At 38.9% G+C, this 23,076-nt stretch overlaps 1 protein-coding gene across 3 annotated transcripts in view; it reads right to left on the bottom strand.

Annotated features, from left to right (window-relative positions):
* The window catches only part of gabrb2b (gamma-aminobutyric acid type A receptor subunit beta2b), a 225,016-nt gene that overhangs the window by 167,807 nt on the left and 34,133 nt on the right, over nucleotides 1-23,076 (bottom strand). For all 3 annotated transcript variants that reach the window (XM_077591974.1, XM_077591976.1, XM_077591975.1), the window contains exon 2: nucleotides 12,864-13,062. The gene's annotated coding sequence lies outside the window, so the exon portion shown is untranslated. The remainder of the gene's footprint in view (nucleotides 1-12,863; nucleotides 13,063-23,076) is intronic.

The following is a 23,076-nucleotide window of genomic DNA, read 5'->3' as shown; positions in this document are numbered from 1 at the left end:
CAACTTGAGTAAATAAAGTATGTAACCCCCCCTCTGGCACCCTTACTCTTTCAAACGCTTAAAAAACTTGCCTCAGGCCATTCTCTGTTGCCCCCATTAGTTCACACATCCACATAAAAAAGGCTTTCACCAACCTTCCACCCAGTAACACAATTGCACCGCTGTATTAGTTACAGAACTGAAGTACCTCTCTGATCTAGTACATCACCTTAAATTTCATTCACTGCCCTTGCCGGCCCTATTGCCATCCTTTCTGTCACTACCTTCCCTCCATACACTTCTACGCTGTGTTCTTTCATTTCCTGCACATGAAAGATTAATCTGACTCTTTTAATAATAAATAAGAAGATACAGTTGAAAAGCGCAGAAGGCACCCACAACTAAGTGTGGGGATGGTAATATTTCTGCTCAATCATTCAGCTCTTGCCTCTAGTAAACTCCAAAGGATGATTTTTTTTTTTTTGGGGGGGGGGGGGGGGGGGGGCAATGCACTGAGTTGTGTGGATGTAATGACCTTCTGCTCATCTACAGCACAGTGACTCCATCCTTGTCAAGGTTGATTCATTGTACATTACACTTGAAGTCAAAGTTAAAAGTGGGTGTATTTTTTTTCCGCAACTTGAGGCATTATGACTGTTGGAATTGTTGCCAACTGAGAGCTATAAAATGTCATGCTGCAGGCAACGTATAAACGGACCATTAACTTTTAGAAATTCTAATCATTCCTCATAAAGCTCTAGAGTGAATTTGGCAAATTCACTGCTAATGTGAAAGACGCGCAACAGTTTAGGGGCAAATCGGTGTAAGGGCTTTTGCCGATTTCAAAACTAGCTTAGTGGGCTGAGCTCCCAGATGCCATTCAGGTAGCCTGGGTTTAATTCCCACTTGTGAGAGTTGTGTCAGGAAGGGCATCTGGCATAAAACTGCTAAATCTATCATGCAGATTGACTGCTTTGCTATGCTTTTGTTTGTAATAACTGACATGTTTATGTTAAAAAATAATAATAATCCGATTTGAGTGTCAAAGTACATGTACAATTACCTTATTGCAGTCATTTGTTATTTAACAAGGTCACCATTTAATAGCACCATTACAGTGAAATAGATAGAAATGGTGTTTGTTTTCCACTTTTTCTCCCTTGAGAATTTGGTCTCTTTGGCCACTCAAAGACAGCAGATCAAAACATTACTCTGCATTACTTATTCATTAGGGGGTGTTCTCTACAAATCATTGACTGCTTAAAGGTTGCTACTCATTCAAGCATTTCATTACCTTCCACATGCGGTTAATCAAGACCGGAGTTAACACACAAATGATTAAACAGAGGAAATTGATTTTAACCATGCATTGCTAATTTTATGAATCATTTAATCTATATTTACACCATCTTTTCTATGTCAGGTCTGGCAACTGATATTCATGGTAATCAAACTCAATTGGCATAAGAGAGAAAAAACTTCCATCTAAAACTTTTTTAATTAATTTTTGCATGTTGCCAAATGTATTGTCATTGTTTATATTTTTTATAGCTTAACCTAACAATGTCATGGTCCTTAAATATGCCTGTGCACCTTTTTGAATTGTGGAAAAATGGCAATGAGATTCATTAGCAGTACAATAAATACATAGGGTGTCCCCTATAGTACAATTTTCAGTCAGTACATCATATATTCAGTGGGTCCCTCACTTCATGGAGGAAGATCATTCACCACCGCTGCCCTTTAACGAGTTAATGTCCTCATTATAATCTAATGCAATTTCCCAATGCACAGATCCTGAGGGTCTATCTATATGCACATTCTGATTGATATAAACAAGGCAGCCAGAACGTGAAGGTTAGAGCAGCTCAAAAATCCATTGGTCACACTACATGCCCCGTGATCATCCCATCAATTTAGCTTGGCGCTTCAAGAAGAGATAAAAATTAAGATTTTTTATTGACATGCAACGTAAGACTTGTGGTGGTGGGAAGCGCGGGGGATTCACTCATCATAACATCCACAGAGAGGAGAAATGTTAAAGATAAACAGACCAGAATGTATAAGTAGCACAAAGAGGAGAGGAACACAATCCTTCTGTGACTGTCAAATTTGTCATGCCTTCAGAAAAAGTAGCCTTTAAAATACAATATTTTCAAGGTTTCTAAAGAAAGAAGATTGGAGAGGGTGGGCTTGACAGACACTGCGAGCCACTCTCCGTTCACGCTTATTTAAGCACAGATTGGAAAAATATGAGTCACATAGTGTCCTACAGAAGAAAAGGAAATGGTTGTGGCCTTGCGGGGGAAAATGCCTTAGACTCCAAAATGAATGTGTCAGTTATGCATACGACACTAAGGCGCTACAGAGCGAAGCATTCACTGTCTTTCATTGATATCAGCACCCGTTGGTGTACTAAACTCACGACAACAGCACAAGTATGATGGATGAACCCGACATCCGTCACTGACCTTGCGGCTTCATTTTGGTGTTACTCCTCAATGCAATCGATGTTGACATGGTCTGAAATATAGTCTCTTTGGCAAGGGTTGAACAAAAATAAAACACTTTGCTATGTTTAAGATCAAATGACCTTGACACAGTTAAAATCTTGAAAAGATCTTGGAGAACAATTGTAATGACAAGACTGAATGGGATAGAATGGCTCTGCCAACAAACGAGTCCTCTCCATCGGGGATGGAATGGGAAAAATCTCCACAAGAGAAGCAGGTGTTAACATCCCACACCTGAGTCACTCTCTAATATGAACATCAAGGTGCCAGTGGACCTTCAAAAGTGGCAATAGTGATTAAAGGTTTTGTATCACACTGATCAAAAGCAGCACATGCCAAGTGTGAGACACCCCAGAACGTACATGACATCCTGTAGTGCTTCTGACGCGAGTGCTGACACAAAGGCACATGACTTCAGAGCATTGCATTGATCCTCTGCAACTACCAAACCAGGACGACACAATTCACAAATTCATACCAGGCTAAATCTACTGGATTTTGCGCTCAGCGCCTTCATCCTCTAAGATCAAAATCAAGCTAGAGGGGGGTAGACGTGCTGGGCATTATGGGCTTAAAGTACAAACTTTAATTTCCATTGAAAATAATTCTTTATAGAGATTTCAACGGAATTTTGACACTTCTAATCTAATCGAGTAAAAGGGCAAATATCCTCTAAACAAACACCGGGTGTACACATTCACATTTGTGAAGACCTAATGTAGATATTAGTTAGTCAAAATGAGTTACATGAAATGCATAGGTTATTGGGTTTTTTGTTGTTGTTTTTATTTCTCTAGATATAGTGTTGTCCATTTGGTGAGCTCCATACCTCGGTTAAATTATCTCTTGATATGTGACGATTGAAGGGGTTGGTTTAGAAAGAACTGAGGTTCGGCAGAAGAGAAGAAAATGGTAAGGTTTGAAGGATGTGCATTGCTTTCTATTTTGGAACATCGAGGTCTTAGAATTTGATGAAGATAAAGTGAAGTGTTAAAAATCAATACGCTGCTCAATACGTCCTCAGACAGGCTTGGTCGCCGAGGGCCCCTGACCAAGTGAAAGATAGGCGGTACAAGCCAAATATAGTGAGCCATTCCAAAGTTGAGGTCAGTTTGAAGCCAAATGACTGATAAAGCTGCACAAAATCCAATCACATTAGAGCTCAAGCCAAACACTTCAATTGAACTAAGATGCGGCATGAGCCAAAAATACTTCAGAGCTACTACATTTCGGTGCTTAGGTTAAAGGCAAGACAGCTAAACAATTCCATTTCTTTCTTTCTGGAGTGATACTGGTAGGATTTAGTGCACGCATTACACTGAATGGGTGAATCCTCCCACACAAACACAATATTGTCGTTTTCACCAACGTGATGGCCGTTGTACCCCATCTTAGAAATTCCCCAATACAAAAAGGTACTGAATTGAAAACACAATAAACGAGAATCAGATTGAATATGCAGAAACGGACGTTGCATCACATGACCTTGCTTAGCCACGAACTGAAAAAAACATGGATTTATCAGTCTGGAATTCTATGAGAGGATACTGTTACCATAATTTGAAAGAAATGGTGTGCATGAGGGTATGTGAGGAGATATCCTTGTAATGAACAACATCCTTTCATAAAATGGTTAGATTAAGTCTCAAAGGGATAGCCATCAGAGGTCTGGGGAAATTAGACTGTCTATGAATACGGTGATCTTTTCAAAAGGTTGTTGAATGGATTTTATTGCGTTTCGCTTGACTGGATTCATCTAATCAACGCGGCTGCCTAGGATATCAGAATTTTGTTCCACCTTGTCAAGGTTGATGTCCAGCCAGTAAATCAGGCAAGGCTGTGGTATCTTTTGGCCCCTTCTGCTTCGACATAATTAGCAGTATTGGCCATGCAGGAAGAAAATACATGAAATACAAAAACTTTTTTAAAAATGATTTGCTATGACAGGAGCTTTCCATTCATTTTTCCATGGCATCTCATGAGGTGTCACAAAGTGGAACCATATAAAAAAAGCTGAAATTTCATGTTATTACATCAGCATCACTTGACAGAGATGCATCGGAGCTGCAAATATCAGATCTACTCAACAGCAGCCTTGTTCAAAAGGCAACTGCTCTTGAGAACTTTTTAATAGAAGAGAAATTTCCTTTTGAAATATTTTTTTCAGAAAGGTACTGTCCTGAGTGGTGTTTAATAAAAAAACTTAAAGGCAAACCCAAAATTCAAGTATGGGAAAGCCCAGTAGATGGTCAAGGCACAGCTGTGGTAAAACTCAGAGATCTCTTCCATAGTTGATCTTTTTGACCATGGACATTAATAAAAACGATATGGGCATTTATACAAAAGGTTTTTTCACTCATGCTGTGCTAGATAGACTACAGAAAGTATGTCCTCATGCTCATCTGGTGGGATGGGAGATGGGAGCATCTCTCTCAGCAACTTGAGGACCCAAGAGCTTTACAAGATGCCCACAGAGAATAACGGTAAGTGGTATTATTTCACTTTTGATCATTTGCACGCAAATGATCGTAATTCCAGCACATGGAGTCCGCCAAGACAGAATTATCCTATCTGTAACAAATCCTTTATCCCAAGATTTAAAAAGCCCACGCTCAGAAACACATGACGTTAAAAATATTCCAGCATTATTCTTGTCACTGTAATTGTGAAATGTTTCATTTTGTTCTCACTTGTCATCTCTCGTGTGTTCTGTGTTCGTTGTTATTAGCTTGTTTGCAGCCTGTCAGGGAAGCCAAATTTAGTGGCACGTCCATGTGTTGTGTTGTGTTTTCCCTAAAGTGGGCGAGAGGGCTTGTGTACGGAGGAGGGATTGTGTTCTTGCCAGCCACCGAGTTAATGAGTCCCCAGTGTTTGAGCATTGTGCCTGTGGGAGGGGCAAAGAGAGCCGCATAGGTGGATGTTAAGCATGATTGAGAGATTTGTTATGAAAGCAGTAAGGATGTTTATACTTAAAATAAAGACATATCAAATCCATTATCATAAAACTGATTGCTCTTCTTGGAATTCTCCTGGGCCTCATACAGTTTAAAAATTGGTGCAATATTGTAGCAAAGCCTGATAGAAGTGACTTTAGATTCCCCCTATTACTACAAATCCGGATATAGTATGTGTTTTATTAAACAAAATTACGATAACCCTGAAGCGCTATCACATTGTACTACTCTATATCATGTAGATAAATATTTTTATATCATCATGTATCATTGCTGTTCTGCACTTTTTGTAAAGATTTCAATTCTTTGCAAAGATATGAAAAGGGATACAGAGTTATTTACCGTTTTTGCTATGTATTTTTCCACTGCTTATGAATCTATGGTCCAGTCCCAGAAGCTGAGAATTGCTCATTTATATAATATAAATTCTGATCCACAAGGAGTGGTGCCCCAGAGAAGAATTTTTCTTAAATTCCAGCTCTGGTGGTGGGGGAATAGCTTTCAATTATTCTTTGTTGATTTTTTTATCAATTGTCTGTTGTCATCTTCTGTTCATTTGACAGAATTAAAAAAAACTGTAAAAAGAGAAAGTCGATTCTGGCTTTTTCACACATTCATTTGAATTTTAGGTTTTGGTTTTGTCCTGGAAGGGAAAACCAGTTTGTATATTGCACTCATTCACACGCACATTCAATGCCACAGTAAAGTTTCCTAGATCTAAGCCTCCTAAATCCTAACCGCAGTCCATTAGCTGCTCCCTCTGCAACTTGCTGCATTTGTAACACTCGCACATTAGCGCCTTTGGTTTTGGAGCGAATATATATTTTATGGAAGGAAGGATAAGGAGCATCCACATTGTTCAAAATGTATCCAGGAGGGTTTCCATAAAGTGGTTTTTACAAACACCAAGAGGGAGCCAGAGGAGTCTTTCCTAAAGTTTAATCCCCACAGACCCTTTCAATATTCTTACTTGGGAACAAGAATCAGTTCATGTATTTATATTTTAAAATAAAACATTCATAGCCACACTCATTTTAGTTCATTTATAATAATAATAAGTTCAATTAAAAGGAAATCAGTTGATCAATAAGAGGCTAAAGAGCAGATTTGGATTTAGATTTGGTTAATACACTGATGAGATATGCTGCAAAAAGATTGATCGCTCAATGGATAAACATGATAGTGAGCTGATAATTGCATATAGCTCTTTTAATGATTGGAAAGTTATACGATGATTTAGCTTGTTTACCTATATACTATAAAGTAGCATTTTGCCTCATTTCTGTTGGGAGGTGCATGTGGGCGATTGATTCAGAAAACTGCAGTTCAAACCAACTAATTTATTTTTCCCCTCATTTCCCCAATGTTTGTTGACCTACCTATATAATTACTTGACATCAAACTTTGGAGTGTTTCTTTATTAAATGGTTTTCTAATGAATTTAAAAAATACAAAGAAGAGAGCAAAGTGGTAATTTGCACTGCACACATGCTAGATACGACTTGAAATTAATTGGAATCAAACCTTTACTGGCCCGCAGATAAGACGGAAATATTATTCTACAAAAGACTACTCGTGTGCTTCCTGTGCCTATTCCCCACTTGCGAGTCATCCGGTTAAGACAGAGAATTCTTGAAGGACGTTCTATAGGCTAATTAGGGTCCATTACTTATTCAAAAGGTAACTTGTTTATGAGAGAGCAGAGGTATCAATGATTTAATAGAGGAAGCCTTGAGAGGCTGGAGGGAAAGTAGGAATTGTGTCGAACAGGGATTTATTAGCAGCAATTGCTAAGGACGATGTAATGGCATTGCAATAATTTCTTTCGTTTGCCACTGCCAGCCAACTTGCACCCATTTATGAGTGCGAGACTTAATGGAACTCTAAAAAAAAATATCCTGCGCCGACATATTGGCTTTTGATGCAAACCAAGGGACAGCTTTGTCATAAAAGCAGAACTAATGGGCAGAAAAACAAGCTTTTATTTACTTTTTAGTTGAAATTAAGTAACAAGGACTGGGAAATGTTCACAAAGATGGATCCAAGAAAACTTTTTCCATCAGTGGAGACAATTATTTAATTGTAACAAGGTCCAATGCCTTATGTCACTTTAATTATCAACAAAACAAGCTTTCCTGCTGTGTTGGTTGCCTTTTGTTAAAAATGACAGTCCCTACAATGATGGTGGCTCTGCGGTGTATTGTTGCAAATACTTTTTTTCTTTCATTGGCAGAATGGAGGCGGGACGTTGAGAAGTGATTACCATGTCTGCCTCACAGTTCTAAGTGGGTTCAATCCTGGTGGGTTCCAACCTTCCTGCACAAAGTATTTTTTTAAATATCTGTTTTTAGGGTTATATTGTCACTGAAAACTTGTTTGGCCTAAGGTTTATGTAATTTAAAGGCAGCCTGTGTTCATACTTGACTAACGCTTGCGTCTTTCATCAATTTGCCCAGAGTGACTTGGATTTTATTTTCCATACTATCGCCACCTGTTCCGTTAAAACTTTGTTATCATTTTCCTTTTCATCTGAAAACATCAGAAGTCCTTCAAACAGCTGGTTGCACAGCTGCCTCGGAGCAAAGTAAATTGCAAGAAATATGGAAATGATATAAAGGTCTTAGTTTGAATTTCACGTCAGCATAAAAAATGAATATTTGTTTTGCTATGAGCTTGCAGCAAAGCTGCTACACCCTTTTAGGTGCAATGTATCCATCTATTAAACCGCTGCGTTGCTTTATCCATTTTAAATTCAATTAGGGACTGCAGATATGATAGCAAAAACACATTAGACACTATGACAGCTGGAACAGAAGGCATACAAGTTCAATTCCTTAACTGTTTGTTTGTTGTTTTGCCATCTGAAGGCTGAGTGGAAATGAAGACCTTTGCTACGAGACCACAATTTATCACAGAGCTACAGTGAGGCTTGTACACGTAAAATACTGTGCCCTTCGGTCATAAATCACTTGGAACACCTTTCTTGGGAATCTTGAGTCGCCAAATGTTTAGGCGCTGAATACTAATATCCAATTTTTCTATCATTGCTGAAGATGTAATTTTCAGCACATACAATATTACTAGTCAAGTCACATACTGAAATGCAGCATAATAGCATGAACATACACACAAAATCAATCTTGGTGTAAAAAACATGCCAACAAAGAGTTTGTAATTAAAAAAGCCTTATAACCAACAGAGATTCTAATAATTAAATTCATGTGTTTATTCATGTGTGCAAATGGATATAAATTACAGTCCAACTTATTCAATCTGCAAGTTAACATAAAAATGAAAAATGCCAACCAAAAACAGTTTTGATTTATTTAAAAATAAAATCTACATAAAATCAACAATCTGAAATGCATCACTAGTTTGTACTCGATTTGTCTTTTCCTTCAAATACTCATGCTGACAAAAATAATTAGTTGAGGCATTACCTTTCACTTTAGTAATATTTCAAATTAAAAGATTGGACTACTATTATTATTCAGGTGCTTTTCCCCCCCCGTCTTTATCTCCCAGGGGAAAAATAAAAGCTGCCTCAGTCATCTATTTAAATGTTATTTCCTCATTTGACTACATTCATTTGCCATCATTTGAACAGAAGCCTGTGTGGTCCCAGAGGGGTTCACGTTTGTGCCAACTCAGAAGTTTGTTTCAAGGGGGCCACACAAAGAGAAAAGGAATACTTTTAAACTAATGGAAAACATATTTACCAATTCTGATTACTTTAAAGGCCATGGAATTCCATCGCTTTACTTCAAACAACTGCGGCTGGTATCAGCACAAGAGTTCCAAGATCAATAACTCATTAGCTAACTGCTATTAAAATCCAAATGATACAACTCTCCAAACTCAAAGTGCTTCAGCCTAAATCTCATCAAAATGAGATCCATCCCTGGAGCTGGAAATTGGAAAAGATAACCTCACTCTTCATGTGCAGCCACCAGTAAATTAAGTGGACGCAGGGCAAAATCAAAAATAGCAAAACAACAATTAGGCCTTCTATTAAAAAAGAGCACAATAGTTAAATCGCTGTGATATGAGGTATTTGCTTTCAGGGGCTTCTAAAAAGATAAGAGATTTCAGCAATGTTCTTCCCAAACTTATTGTCACTACAAAGCAATACTAAAAAGGGAGTTAAATGAATCAGCAGGAGCCACTTCAGCCTAAACAAACATTTTAGGACATAACTGTCAGGATAGACACAATTCTTGTCATATTAGAAACAGATCCATCCATCCTAGTCTACTACCATCTGTTGTGCCCACATGTTAAGAATGTATGACTTAAGATGCTCAAAAGCTGGCAAATTTGACGTCTTTGAAAACAGATGAGGCAGAATATATTGTATCCTGGTGTTCATATCATGATAATGAGATGACTGCAGAGGCAGGTAACTGAATGGAAGCTCATCGTTGACTGGGTCATGCTCTGGCAGGATTCCCAGTCTAGCCCATTGAATTTCATCATATTTAACCAAGGCTCATCTGCTCTACAAACTGTGCTGGTAAAAGCCTCAGCTAGGTTAAATCCTACAAAACCAATCTTTTCTAGAAGGTTAATCAAACGTTAAACGAGTCTAGATGAATTTGCCCCTGAAAAAGCAGCACAGTCGTTTTCTCCGCAAAATTTTGCATACAAATCCCAGTCTTCCTCCTTTCATGGCATTTCTTTTACTACATCAGAACTAAATTATAAGGCAGTTATCCAAGCATCACAAAATGCACTTAGGTTTCAAAGTACAACAGACCTTGTTTTCTTTTTGTAGCACGTAAATTGGTAGGTAATGCGTTTCTAATGACAATAATGATGCTGTGGTACTATTTAGGTATAAAAGCCCTGAGGAGCCTCATTAGTAACACCTGTGTTTACCCAAGATTGCAAAAAAAAAAGCTGCTAGGGGAAAAAAATGGTACTCACTTTGTACGGCTGGTGCAATATTTTAAAAATGCATCAGGTCTTTTACAGACACAAATGTTAACAGGAGTATGACAGTAAAGTACAGCAGAACTCATTCCCAAATGTTTTGATGTTGAAAATGAAGACTCCAAACAGATGTTTGCAGGCCAAACAACCAGGAGGATATTGAATGCGAGTAAGATTGATTTGAAAATGTAGTGTCTAATAGTCAACATCTGTCTGATCCATAAATTATGCAATACAAACAGAAGTAAAGCACATATGAAATATGTGCATAGCAGCAATATGGGATGACAGACTGAGAACTGAGTGCAGCTTTCAGAGTGTCTTTGTTCTGGGTCTGACTGAGTAGTAGTGCCTGCATCAGGGCAAGAGGTCAATGTAGTGGGCGTGGTGGATGTTGTCACCTGTGATTGACTCAGCTCTTCTGAGGCAAGGGGGCACGTGGATGTCTTTGAGAAGGGAAGGGTTTAGCCGTTGATCCTATGTGATAGCTTGACCATTCTACAACCCCTTTGATCGCTTTGCATCAGTGGAGTGGGACGGATACACTTTGATGCATTATGTCAGAATGCTCTCAATAGTCGAGAGGCAGAGGTCACAACAAGCAGTAAAATGTCTTATAGTGGATTTTAATGCCAGTATGTCCTTGACAACTTGATATAGTTGGTATGGTTTTCACTATTTCCGAACATGGCTGGTATCTAATATAGTCGAATGTATTGGATATGACTTGTGGAGTGTGCTTATTTTTCGTTGATAATTGTGTTGTTGTTTTTTTTTATAATATAGCAGACATGGACATACACATTCCAATACTACCCAAGGCCAGAGATCAATGAGACTTCTTCATTAAGGAGGAGTGACATCAGGCTAGACCGGCAGATTAATCATGATTTGAAATAAAAGCAAGCGAGTCGATACGTGCACTATCACCAAAGTCCCCCCGACGACGGGAGTGACGCACAAACAGATGCACGCTCACAAACCCGAGCGCAGCAATAACCTGTCGTCGGTAATCCAATCTCAGTCACGGCATGCTAATACATCACAATTATCTCGCTCGTCTGGACGGTGCCAGTCGAAAATACATTGTCTCCATTAGCGCAGAGTCGGCGGGAGTGTGTTCGCGGGTGGAGAGTGCGCGCCCTTGTGAGCGTGGATTGTCTGCCTAGCGAGCGAAGTACTCTCAATCTCTCCGCAGACAATTTCATATCCAATTACACCATCCATACATCACTACGATGGCTCGGAAAATGTTAAGTCAATAATGGGCCAGATCACATCTGCCATTTGGGGAGTTATTAGTGACACGACTGTCCTTAGCACCTTTCTTAAACACAAAACAAGGTTTTATGTGAAGGCCAAAACTATGCAAATTTACAGCCAACTGATCTATTTTTGTACCAAAAAGCCATAATGAAAAAAATTAAACCCCTAACAAAACACGATGTTGCATGGCTAACTTAAAACAAATCCTGTTCGAGTCCGAGCAGACTCAAACGTGATGTCAGGTTGTTATTGTGCCATCTCTTCACCACCCTCCTGAATACAAACACTCACTAAGGAAAATGTCCATGGGGGAGAAAGTGTCTGAAGGATATTCTTGTCTCTGCTAAGGAGGCAGGGAAGCTAAATGGCTCGGAAGGATGGAAGATGAAGCGAGCAGCTGCTTATTTTCTGGCCAATGGAAATGACCCTCTGGAGCGCTTCTGCTTTCTGGTGAGAAGCAGCTGATGCATTGTGCACACAGCAGCAATTTTTCAGCCAGCCAACGTGTTCTGATAGCATTCACTTGGTTAAGACACGCTTGGGGCATCCAAGCCAGAAATGCACGTCTAATTTTGTTTGTAACGGGCCACTATGGTGTAGTTATTATTTTTGGATGAAAAATAAACTCAATTCTATGTTCATACCAATTCTGGGAAGTGTGCTTAATCCCACACTTTTATGGGCCTAACTATCCATATGCAAGCTTTTAAAAAGTCAGTTGTCTGTGTCATTTTTAAGTGGACAAACTATCCATATCTAATTGGAGACCGGAGGGGATATTTATTTACCAGTGATACAATGATTTGCTTTTCCAATCATTCACATAGATTATTTCTTACTTTTGCTTGGCCCACTCATGTTTCCATCTGTATTTCCCTACACAGAAATCCACTATAAGTTTTATTACCCCAGACTGCCAGACAAAAACAAAGAAAAGACAACTTTAAGGCATTTCATAGTTACATATTTTGGAGATAAACACATTCCCATCAAGGGAATGAAAACAATTGCAACTATTATTGATGTGATGTGAATTTGTCTAAACACATTTACCGAGAAATCAGTGTTTTTTACTTTGAATCCAAAAAGTTTAAATACTATCTGATTAATAGCTTTATTTTGAAATAAAACTAAATCCTCACGTCAATTACCAAGAGATTAGTTGTCTCGATTCAATTGGCATCCCCCAAAATATACAAAAAAATCATCTCTGACTCACCCTCATTTCTTTTTGGTCTCTGCGTGCACTGTCCTTTTCCGTCTCGTCTTTTTTGGCCCAATGCCGTCTCGTCTGCACTCGTCTTGTCTCACCTAGTTACGGCTTTTCCTTTTCTTGGCTTTCATTTAAATGTACAGCTCCTTCCCCGCAGCCTCCCAACATCAGTTTGAATCTGACCATATATGGAAAATGGCATGACCTAAAAGCAAATGATTAGACTGTGTGAGTAATGTTATCATAACCCAAAACACCATGATACACAATAAAACACTTATTTTTCTTAATTCATGCAACATTTTTTTATCTTAAAATTGAGAATTTGAACCTGTATATACAGAGGGGTAGTCTTTGCTTTTCTTAAGAGATTTTAATTGTTTTACTCCAAAAGTTCTTTTGACATTTGGATTCCCAATACAGCCCGAGAACAGAGATTTGCTGAGATTTATTAGCTTTGTCCTAATTACATGTACTGGAGTAAACAGATAAGACTAAAAGAAGGTCAGATGCAAATAAATGAAAACAACAACAAGTTCCGTAGGCCTCTCGCAGATTACCAAATTTAAGTTTCCTGTTAATACTGTCTATTTCATTCAAACAGACTACAAAAATAAGACCTAAAAAGTATTTCAAATTTGTTTATTGGACAAATTAAAATATGATACAAGACACGAATTCAAATATATACCAACAATATGTTCAGAGCATTTCTTTTAAAATAAACATGGAAAAAATAACATTAAAATTGCAGGTGAGTTTTTCCATAGATCTCCACTTGAATGACAGCACAATGGCACACAGTGTGTCTATAAAAAGGTGAAGCAGTGAGCACGAGCAAACCTCCGAACCAACTTTAACCCCCTGCCCGGGATGATTCGAGCAAGTAACTGTAAGAAATTATCTCTCTAGTTTTCCAGACCTTTGGGGGTTTCATGCAAAAATAGTCTTAAACGCTCCAAGAACTGCATTATGATGAAAGTGTGCTCACTAAATTGCCCATGAAGGACAAGAAAAGAGCAAGAGTGGAGAATGGGAACATTGAGTGAGGGAGCAAGCTCTGATAAGAGGATGGAAGAAATGTCAGAACATAAGCTCAGAGAGCATAGAAGTGCACAAAAGATATTCCTGATGGGGGGGAGGGCTTGGGGGGCACTTGTCTTTTTGTGAGAGGAGTTTGTCTTCAGCAGGTGATGCAATCAGAAGCATTTAGTGAAAATGCACAGTGGCTAATACACGTTACCTTTTAGAATCTGTTGTTTTTGACCATTGAAAAAGCAAGCAAGGTAAAGTCAGGAAAATCTATTTATATAGCACAATTTAACACAACATACTGCAAAGTGCTTTACATTGCATGAAAATCCAAAAACGGATAAAATTATATTTAAATGTCACATAAAACCATCGAGACAGTCAAAAAAAATTACATGTAATCGCAATTACATGAATTAAAACAAAAAGTCATAAGTATATGGGCAATTATGAATATGCAGCGGTAAACTAGTGTTTTTATCCTTTAGCATATTTTGTTTGATTCTAAGGTAGTATAGGAAAAAAAAATCCTAGTGAATGGTAATTACTAATACTTTTCTTGTATATTATGTTCTTTTGCAGGGGAGTTGTTACATGAAATGAGCTTTGTTGGCCTTAAAAATGAATGCTAGAAACACACCCGCTTTTGCATAACCTTGTTTGGACGTAGCCTAAAAGACAATGAAACACACGCAGAGGAGACCTGTTCACAATGCGTGTACAGCAACACATACCAGGGCAAAAGCATTGTCACCCAAACAGGAGCTGATGGCTGCACGCAAGCGTCCACCTCAGGGGTCAGCGAGTCGCCATGTAAAGTTAGGTCATGGGCAGCCTGAGGGGTGGCTTCGGTTAAATGAATGAGGCGTACATTTTCCCCCGTGGGTGCCTCAGGAGCAACCTCCAGTTATTTTATTAGCCGCACCCAAACGCTACAGGGATGCTTTAATGTTTTTTCCACCCCTCTAAGGAAGCAACATCAACAATTTCAATATGGTGGGAATTCAGTTGTTACAGTGATTTGTGAATTTATCATTTAGACACATGGGTGTCATGTTAAAAAAAGTCTGAAAGATGAAATGACTGACTTGTGGCTTTTCATTTCACCTTGGCAAATTCCACTCCCATATATCATCTTCACACCAAAGTTGGTTTTCTTTGTTTTTGTCCTCAATTCTTGTTCTGTAGTACCATTAAACTCTTGCACCATACAATGTAGTGTCTTAAGTTTTCTTAAACCTTGCAAAATTCTTAAGTCATTACTCACCGACCCCTGGGGTTCAATTGATCTTAGATTTATGGAACACAGCTCTAGTAAATGGGCTGTTTGTTGTGGACAGTTTGTGTGCAGTCACCTTCGGATCTGAGTGTGCAGGCTGGGAAGGCTGAAGTAACTATGTTTTTCTCAAGTTTCTTTGCTGGCAAAAATAAATAAATAAATGCCATCCAATCGTTATAATTCACCAAAGCACAGGAAAATGAAAAACATGAATTTGAGTTAAATGGCAGACTATAAAGAAGATATGTAGCAAGGAAAGAGCTTTCACTTTTCCTAGTGTCTTTTTTATTTTTTATAAAGAGTCCACATTAATCTTGAAAGTGTACCTAAGCGGATCCAACATAAGCCTGTGATTTCGAAAATAGTTTTTCCAAGTACTGACGTATCTGATGCCAGAGGCTGGAAGACCTCAGAAACTGTTAGATCAGCCATCACCACTCCTCTTCTACACACCTTATCCTCCCATTGCAGACATGTTTCAAAAAGAGACCCAAAACACCATCCAGATTTATCTTAAATTTCTGTCTTTTCATACCTAGCTATGAATGACCTACTTTCAAAGCATAACCTGGATGAAAGAGCTGCTTCCTGATGTGGAGAAAAAGACATCTTACATGAGTCATAAAAAAGTGCTCGTTGTCTCATTGGACTTTTTAAGACCGGATACACCCACCTTTAACTGAGAAGGGTCCGCGTACCTCGTATGAACTATTCACAACTGAATCTTAAATATGAATTCCTTATTAATATAAACAATGGCCTGTCCTTGATGACAACTGATATATTTACAACAATGAGCTCAATTGTTCAGGCATGTGATCAATGGCTCACTCCAAATGTGCCCAAATTTTTTTTTGCACTTTCTCAAACATACTTTTTAGGGAAATGTCATTATTATGTCACCCATGTCATTATTAATTCAAAAGGATTCGTTTGAAACTTTCGGTATGCTCGTCATTGGTAAAATGCTTTAAGATCAATAATGTTCTAAACTACTATATTGCGGTTATTTTTTCAATTTCACCAATTTCTAACTTTTGGGGAGTATCATCAAAAACAAAGCTTTGCAGGAAGTTGGTTGTTTTGGTTCAAAGCAGCTAAATTGCCCTAGCTAAATTGACGCCAAGAAAATGTGACCACTTCTAACCCCTCCCTGTTACCTGCAAGGATTTGAGACCAAGAAGAAAAAAAAAAGTGCAGAAAAGTGTGCTCGGAGCTTTCAGAGTGGCAGAGAAGACTCAGCTACAGACTTTTTAATCTGTCTCTCTTACAGTGAAAGGCCATGCTATCCAAAGCCTCCATGATACACAGCCGGAAAAGCTTTAGTGACTAAGTGCACCTCCACCCAGGGGAATTAAGGATGGAAGGAGACCTCCAAGCGTAATTCTGGCACATTCAGAATTATTGCCTTTTCCAAGCTGGCCTCTCGAGCCTTTTTTTCTGCCGGTGCTTGTTTCGTGCAAGCTTCAGCAGTCCTCTTGTGTTTTGCTTGGCTGCTTAAAAAAAGGCCTTCAGAGATTTACCCGAATCTTGTTGTTGGTTTTGGGGAAAAAAATCTGGATTTTGGATGCAATGGGTAGTGGAAATGAGACAGTAATGGGGGTAATGATAAAATACACTGGAAATTTAAATAACACAGCACCCCTGCCTACTCTACTGGCTTCTGTTCAACTTTGTTAAACATTAAGGTTTTGAAAAGACAAATTAGTCCAGATAAAAAGGAGCAGGTCAGGTCTCTTGACATTTACCAGCAAGGATTGTTGTTTCTGACCATCTGGAAATTTAAGCTCAAATTCCATATGTTTTCCGGTCCAAACAATGGTTTAAGGAGATAAGCGATATTGAGGCAACATTTCTACCTGTGGGCATCTCATCCATCTTACTTACCCCTTTAGAGGCAGGCAGGCATATAACCCGTTAGACCTCGTCTAAAATAGACAATGTGAACTGATTAGTTGCCAGTACACGTTCCCCCAGGGGGAAAAATGGCTTCCTCACTTGGAGCTTTTTTTCCCTCGATCAGTAAAAAAAAAAGACATAACTACCCATTTCCATTATTCTTTTGGAGGCAGCACTCAACATAAATTCTTTTTTTTAAAACTGTCCACTGCTTTCTGTGCACGTTCTGTTCCACGCACAGGCATGACATCAAATATTCCCTTTGAAAAATAAAGTTGCATGCAGAAGTAGAAAAAGGATGAATGTTCTTTGAATTTGGGCAAAAAATGGCAAGCAGGTGAGAGAAAATGAGATGGATGGATAAAACGATTTGAGAAAGCAGAAAAAAATGACGCATTTGTGGCTAAAAGTGTCCCTTTCCCATTTTCGATCTGAACGATTCCATTATCTTGACGTAATCCATCCAAGATCAGCTTACTCTCCAATCTGCCTTAGAAGATTTCACGGTGAAAGAGCGCTGGCTCTGCCACTGCATTTCAATCAGGTCATTGTTTCAAACTTCAAGGACAAATGGTCCAAGCTCGTATGTTTTCCTGCTTTTCTAGTGTCCAGTGCTCCTAAGAACCGAAACACAGTATTGTGATAACCCCACAGAAGATTTCCAACTCTGTGTTGACTCCACACAAAAGGTTTAGCAACTTTAAATATTTAACGGCCACACTACGTTTGCCAGCCTTGATGCTTTCCCCACGAAGACACTTAACACACCACACACCACAGAAATAAACCATCAGCCTACCTACTCTGAGAGATATCTAAGAAACTGTTTTTTTAAGTATGTCAACTTAGAATGAGTTTTCTCTAATGACATGGATCTATTGCATGTGCTTTTATTTAGGTATGGATGATTTGTAACGAAATCACCGCAATTAAACTGGTCATTGGTTAGTATCTCTCTTACTGGTTCCTTTACAAACAACAGACACTTGCTTTCAAATCTACTCTTTGGGGGGGGCATAGAAAGCCATTCGTCCACAAGACTGTATTGGATGGGTGAAGGTGGGAAAAAAAATAAACAGCTGGTGTTTATAAATGACTCGAAAAGTGACAGAAAAATAAGACTGGCGTGTTTTAAGACTTTAAAAGGATGGTGAATCATGCATGGGAGAGATGGAAGATGAAAATAGGAATTCTGTGTGAGATTGATGCAGAATATATGCCTGCTAAAAATGAAACAATGAGATCCCTTCACCAGCTGCGGATTGTCTTCCCAGGAGATTTGCAGAAGTTGCAAATGCGGCGATTTATCCTTCCATATCTCATCGACTTAGTTCTTTTCTAACAAGAATAGTGGGAATGACGTTCAGCGAGGTCCTTAATATTTCTTACCTCCCGCAAGAATTCATGCATCAAATTATGTGAGTGTGGAATGCTACACGTCAGTCTGGAAGCATACACAGTTTCAATCTCTTGGTTCAATGTAAAAGCCAGTGCAAATTAAATGTCAGGTCTTTTTTTGCAGCTCAGATGTGACAGTTTTTGGAGTCACAGTGAAAAAGTCTACAGAGACCTTTGGAGGTTTGAAAGTACACTTACTGTTACTGTTTCATTCTGTCCATTGATGCAAATGTTTCTGGCTCATGCCAGTTAGCTTTAATAGGAGATAAATAAAATTATCGAGGCTGTGCATATTAGCTTTTAGATCTATGTGTTTCCATAATTTCCTGCTCTGAGCCGTCGTTTCCGCGAAGCCCATCAATCTAACACACAACTGTTGTGAAGAATGTTTTGAAGTTAAGAAGCAACTCCCTATTAGGATGTATTATACATTTTAGCCATTTTAAATCAGATTTAAAAAATTGTATAACAGAAAATGTCTTCTCTTCAAAGCTTTTGGTATATTTGACGCTTCAGCTTTATTTTAACATTCACTCTTTTTGCATTTAGTCCACTCTCCCTTGCAGTTTTTTGATGATCCCTCAGTTTTAAATAACTTTGCTTGGCCCCGAAGCAGAATGAAAATAAGTGAAGTGCAGTTCTTGCCAAAATCTTGCATAGACTTCTGGCAACCATTTCCAACTGCGTCGTATGTAGGCCTGATTTTTGTAGTCGCCGCGTCATCTTTTAATAGCTATAGACCTCCTTTTCTGTCCTCGTGTTTTCTTATTCCCCTCCCCTCACCCCAGCACGGATAAATAATAAATGGATCATCATGAGAATTGCTGTTTCAGATGAGCAGCTGCATTTTGTGAGTCAAGTGCCCCTAATTTCACCCGACGTGAATAGCGCCACAACCAAAACCTTCGAAGGAAGACAAGTTCCGGATGGATTGCTAAAATCTTTTTCGCATCTAGGGCAATTTCTATGCAGGATATATTTAATGAGAAGCCAGTAAGAAAATAGAGATGTGCTGGAAATGGTCAGGGAAAACATGTGATTACAATTTGCGATCGGGGGCAAATTATTTGAAAGAATAAAGCAGCCAGCATAAGACACTTTCTATTCCCTTCCCAAAAAATAATGGTTCCGTTTCAGTAAAATTATGCTTGTTACAGACACACACAAAAAAAAACAGAGTACTAGTAACTTCAATTACCTCAATTATTGACAAATACAGGTAAATAGTTAACTAAGTCACTCAATGGGCATCACTTTTCCAGTTGCTTTTATTATTAAAATCCAGTTTCCCTAAAAGAGACGCCCACAGACACGATTAAATATCTTTTCCTGATCTATACAAAGCTCTTCACACTACGCAATATACAGTACTGATAAAAAGCTTCATTATGCGACAATACACTAGTCATCACGACTCATTTTACCCTCTAGATCTCCTCCCTTTCTCTCATTGTCTAAGGGAACAGATAAGGCTGCCGTAGCTTGGCTGGATAAAAAGCCTGACTTTCTCAGAGCTGCTGCAGTTTGAGGAAAGCCAAATTGCCAAGTCGATCTGGTCATTACACACAGGGATTATAGCAAGAGCCTGAGCATAGTACTTCCCAATAATTAACTGAAAGAAAAGTTACAGATTCAAGATAGTAGTGGAATCTTCAGGATGCCAATGTGACTGGTTAATCTGTGTTTAGTAACCTGTTTTAGCATGAACTGTTTAAGAGCTGTGTGTATTTACAACTACATGCCATTTTTCCCTCCGTTTGTTCGCCACAGGAAGGCAAAAAAAGAAACAATGACTAGCCTGGGAGTCTTTGGTCCTAATCAAAATGGAGATTGGTTCGCACAGAGGGCCCACAAATATCCAATACCGTATTTTCACGACTATAAGGCGCACCACATTATAAGGCGAACCCTCAATGAATGACACATTTTAATTTTTTTTCCATATATAAAGCACACTGGATTATAAAGCGCCCTCTCTATTTTGGAGGAAATTTAAGACTTAAGTGCGCCTTATAGTCTTGAAAATACGGTATCTACAGGTTTGAGTATTGAGGTTGGGCTGAAATTCAAATCCGACTTCGAGTGTTCCTATGAATTGTAGATTTCTTGCTGGGGTGGTATCCAAATTAATGACCTTAACATTTTGAAGATTTGACACCTAACTTGGTGAACCTTCCCACAAACACACAATTCGCCTCAGGATTGCACTGTCAATTTGATTCTGCCTAATACACACATTGTGAGGAGGAAGAGACAGCTACTCCGGGCAAATTGTTCCGGTGCTGATGGTGAAAGTTATTGGAGGAGCACCCTGAACAAAAGTGAGCCTCAGGGCAGAACCACCACTGCCTCCACCGGGCGATCGCATTTCACCTTAGCTGCACATTTTGTTTCCATTTCCTCCCGTCCAGCATTTTTACCAAGTAGGATTTAAGCCTTGATGTAATGTGCCAAAGGACTTAGGATGCACGCGCAAATTTTGTGGCTTCAGGTTACAATATCTGCACCTTTCAGCAATTTTTTTTGTCTCTCATTAGTTTTGCCCATAACATATTCCACCTTACTGAGCTTTTGCCAATGCAGTAAAAACCGTGCCGCTTGAAAAATCACATCATGGGAAAGATAAAAATCAAAGGAATGCTACAAAAAAAAGATGATCAACAAAGATGATTAAGTGTCGTCGTTGTAAAAATGTTTTAGTCGAATGAACTTTAAGAAACCACTAAGGCAGAGGGGAACTTGACTTAAAAAATAGAGTTAGGTTTTGGGTAGATTATGAACTAAAATGCATCCCAAAAGTGACAGAAAAGACTTAATAGTGTTGTAATGATCTAGCTACCACGCTATCCATAGGCTCGGTATTCTTTTGTTGCTGTGTGATGAATTCTGGTTGTGATGTCACAACCAGAATGTCTGATAAAAGTGAGTTTCCCCTAATGTATTGTTTTGTGTGGAATAACTATCAAATTGTCAATAACAGCCATTGGATATTTAAGTGCAAATTTATTTTCTACATTGATGAAGTCTTTTTTTGCTATTTTGTCAATATTGCATAGGACCTTTGACTGTCAAAAAAAAAATGTTACTCCAAAGCCAGTTTTGTGTTCAACAGCCTTGAATGCAGCTCCATACCAGAAAGTCATGTCAGAATGAAGCATGCAGCCATAAACTTAAACCTCCCTTAATTGCATGTGGCCAAAGACTCTTAATCTTCCCTTGACATTTAACTGATGTAAAAAGTGTGTGCACACATTCCCTGGGTTGTGGCGACTTCCATCAATAGCGCATTCTCCCAGGAGGTCCCCACCAGCTCTCAGAACACCCACTTCTCTTTCCATTTAAAGCAGTCAACTCTCAAGACGTTGTTTCTGGCAAGCCATGAAGAAAATCTTCCCCTCTAACGGGATTTTGAAGACTGCTACAGCGATCCTATTCATCCCTCGATCCCCCCAGCAGGCGTGACACTCTGGTGGGGAGGAGCCAATGGAAAAAGGATGCTTAACTGTCAATATTATCGTATGCCTTCCCTCTATTGACTTTCGAGCTCACTTCAACTAGGAATCATGGACTAGTATTTACAAGAGGGGATGGAATGGTACCCTTCTTTCATTTTGAGTGTTTACATTGAGTACTATTGCAGCATGTTATACGTGCCTACTAGCGGTGGTGGACAGCAAAGCCTTTTCTGTTGGCCTAAACACTCTCAGATGCACAGACTATGTTCTAACATGTCAATCTCATCTGCCCAGTGTCTTCAGAATTGCTAGAGTGGAAACCGTGATAGACTCAGTGTGCAGACCTTCATGTACCCTCAAAAAAGTAATTTTTCTTAGGATTCATTTGAAATACGCCTAGTAGCCACCACACAAAAAGCTTGTTACCCAAGGTCTTATGGGAAACCCTGAACAACAAAAAACGTTTGATCCAGAGTGGATGCCAGAGGAAATTAAATTCAAACAATATTACTCAACACTGTTACTCCCCTATAGACTTCCTAATGGCACGCTGCTTCCCACCTCAACATGGCAGGCGAGAGAACAGCCAGCACATCAGCGTCTGACTTGCTCTTCTTCCAGCACTAATGAGGACGAACGGTCTGAAAGGAAGCATTTACGAAATATCTCCACACACTTTTTTGTAGCGGTAACCTTTTTCAAAGGCTTTTTCACAGCACCTCGATGGAAAGGAAACAATGTTAAAGGTTCTTTTCGATACTTGGCTGACATTTATCATCTGATGCCAAAGCTGACAGCATAGAAAGGAGACTGTGGTGGAGACATTGAGACTAGGGAGGCATGACGACACAATAGAATATTTTTCTCTAAATTAAATATCTCCAGTGCGTTGAACCTGGGAGTTATGAAGGTTATGTAAAAATAATGTAAAAAAAAAAAAAGAACTTTAGTGCTTCCTTAATCATTGATTTGAAGGGTTGGCCAATATTAGGTAGAATGAAAAAGAACATGTGCTTTTCGCACTGCCGTTTCATAAAAACAAGGTGGTCTTGCAAAACAAGATAGAAGTGTCAATGAGTATTTCATGTGCTATGATATTCCAAGCACTCTCTCCTTCCTGACTCCCTTGAACAACTACATCTGCCCTCTTTCTGGC

Source organism: Stigmatopora argus, chromosome 22, assembly GCF_051989625.1.
Source record: "Stigmatopora argus isolate UIUO_Sarg chromosome 22, RoL_Sarg_1.0, whole genome shotgun sequence".
Lineage (NCBI taxonomy): Eukaryota > Metazoa > Chordata > Actinopteri > Syngnathiformes > Syngnathidae > Stigmatopora > Stigmatopora argus.
This window is presented reverse-complemented; position numbering and strand designations above follow the sequence as displayed.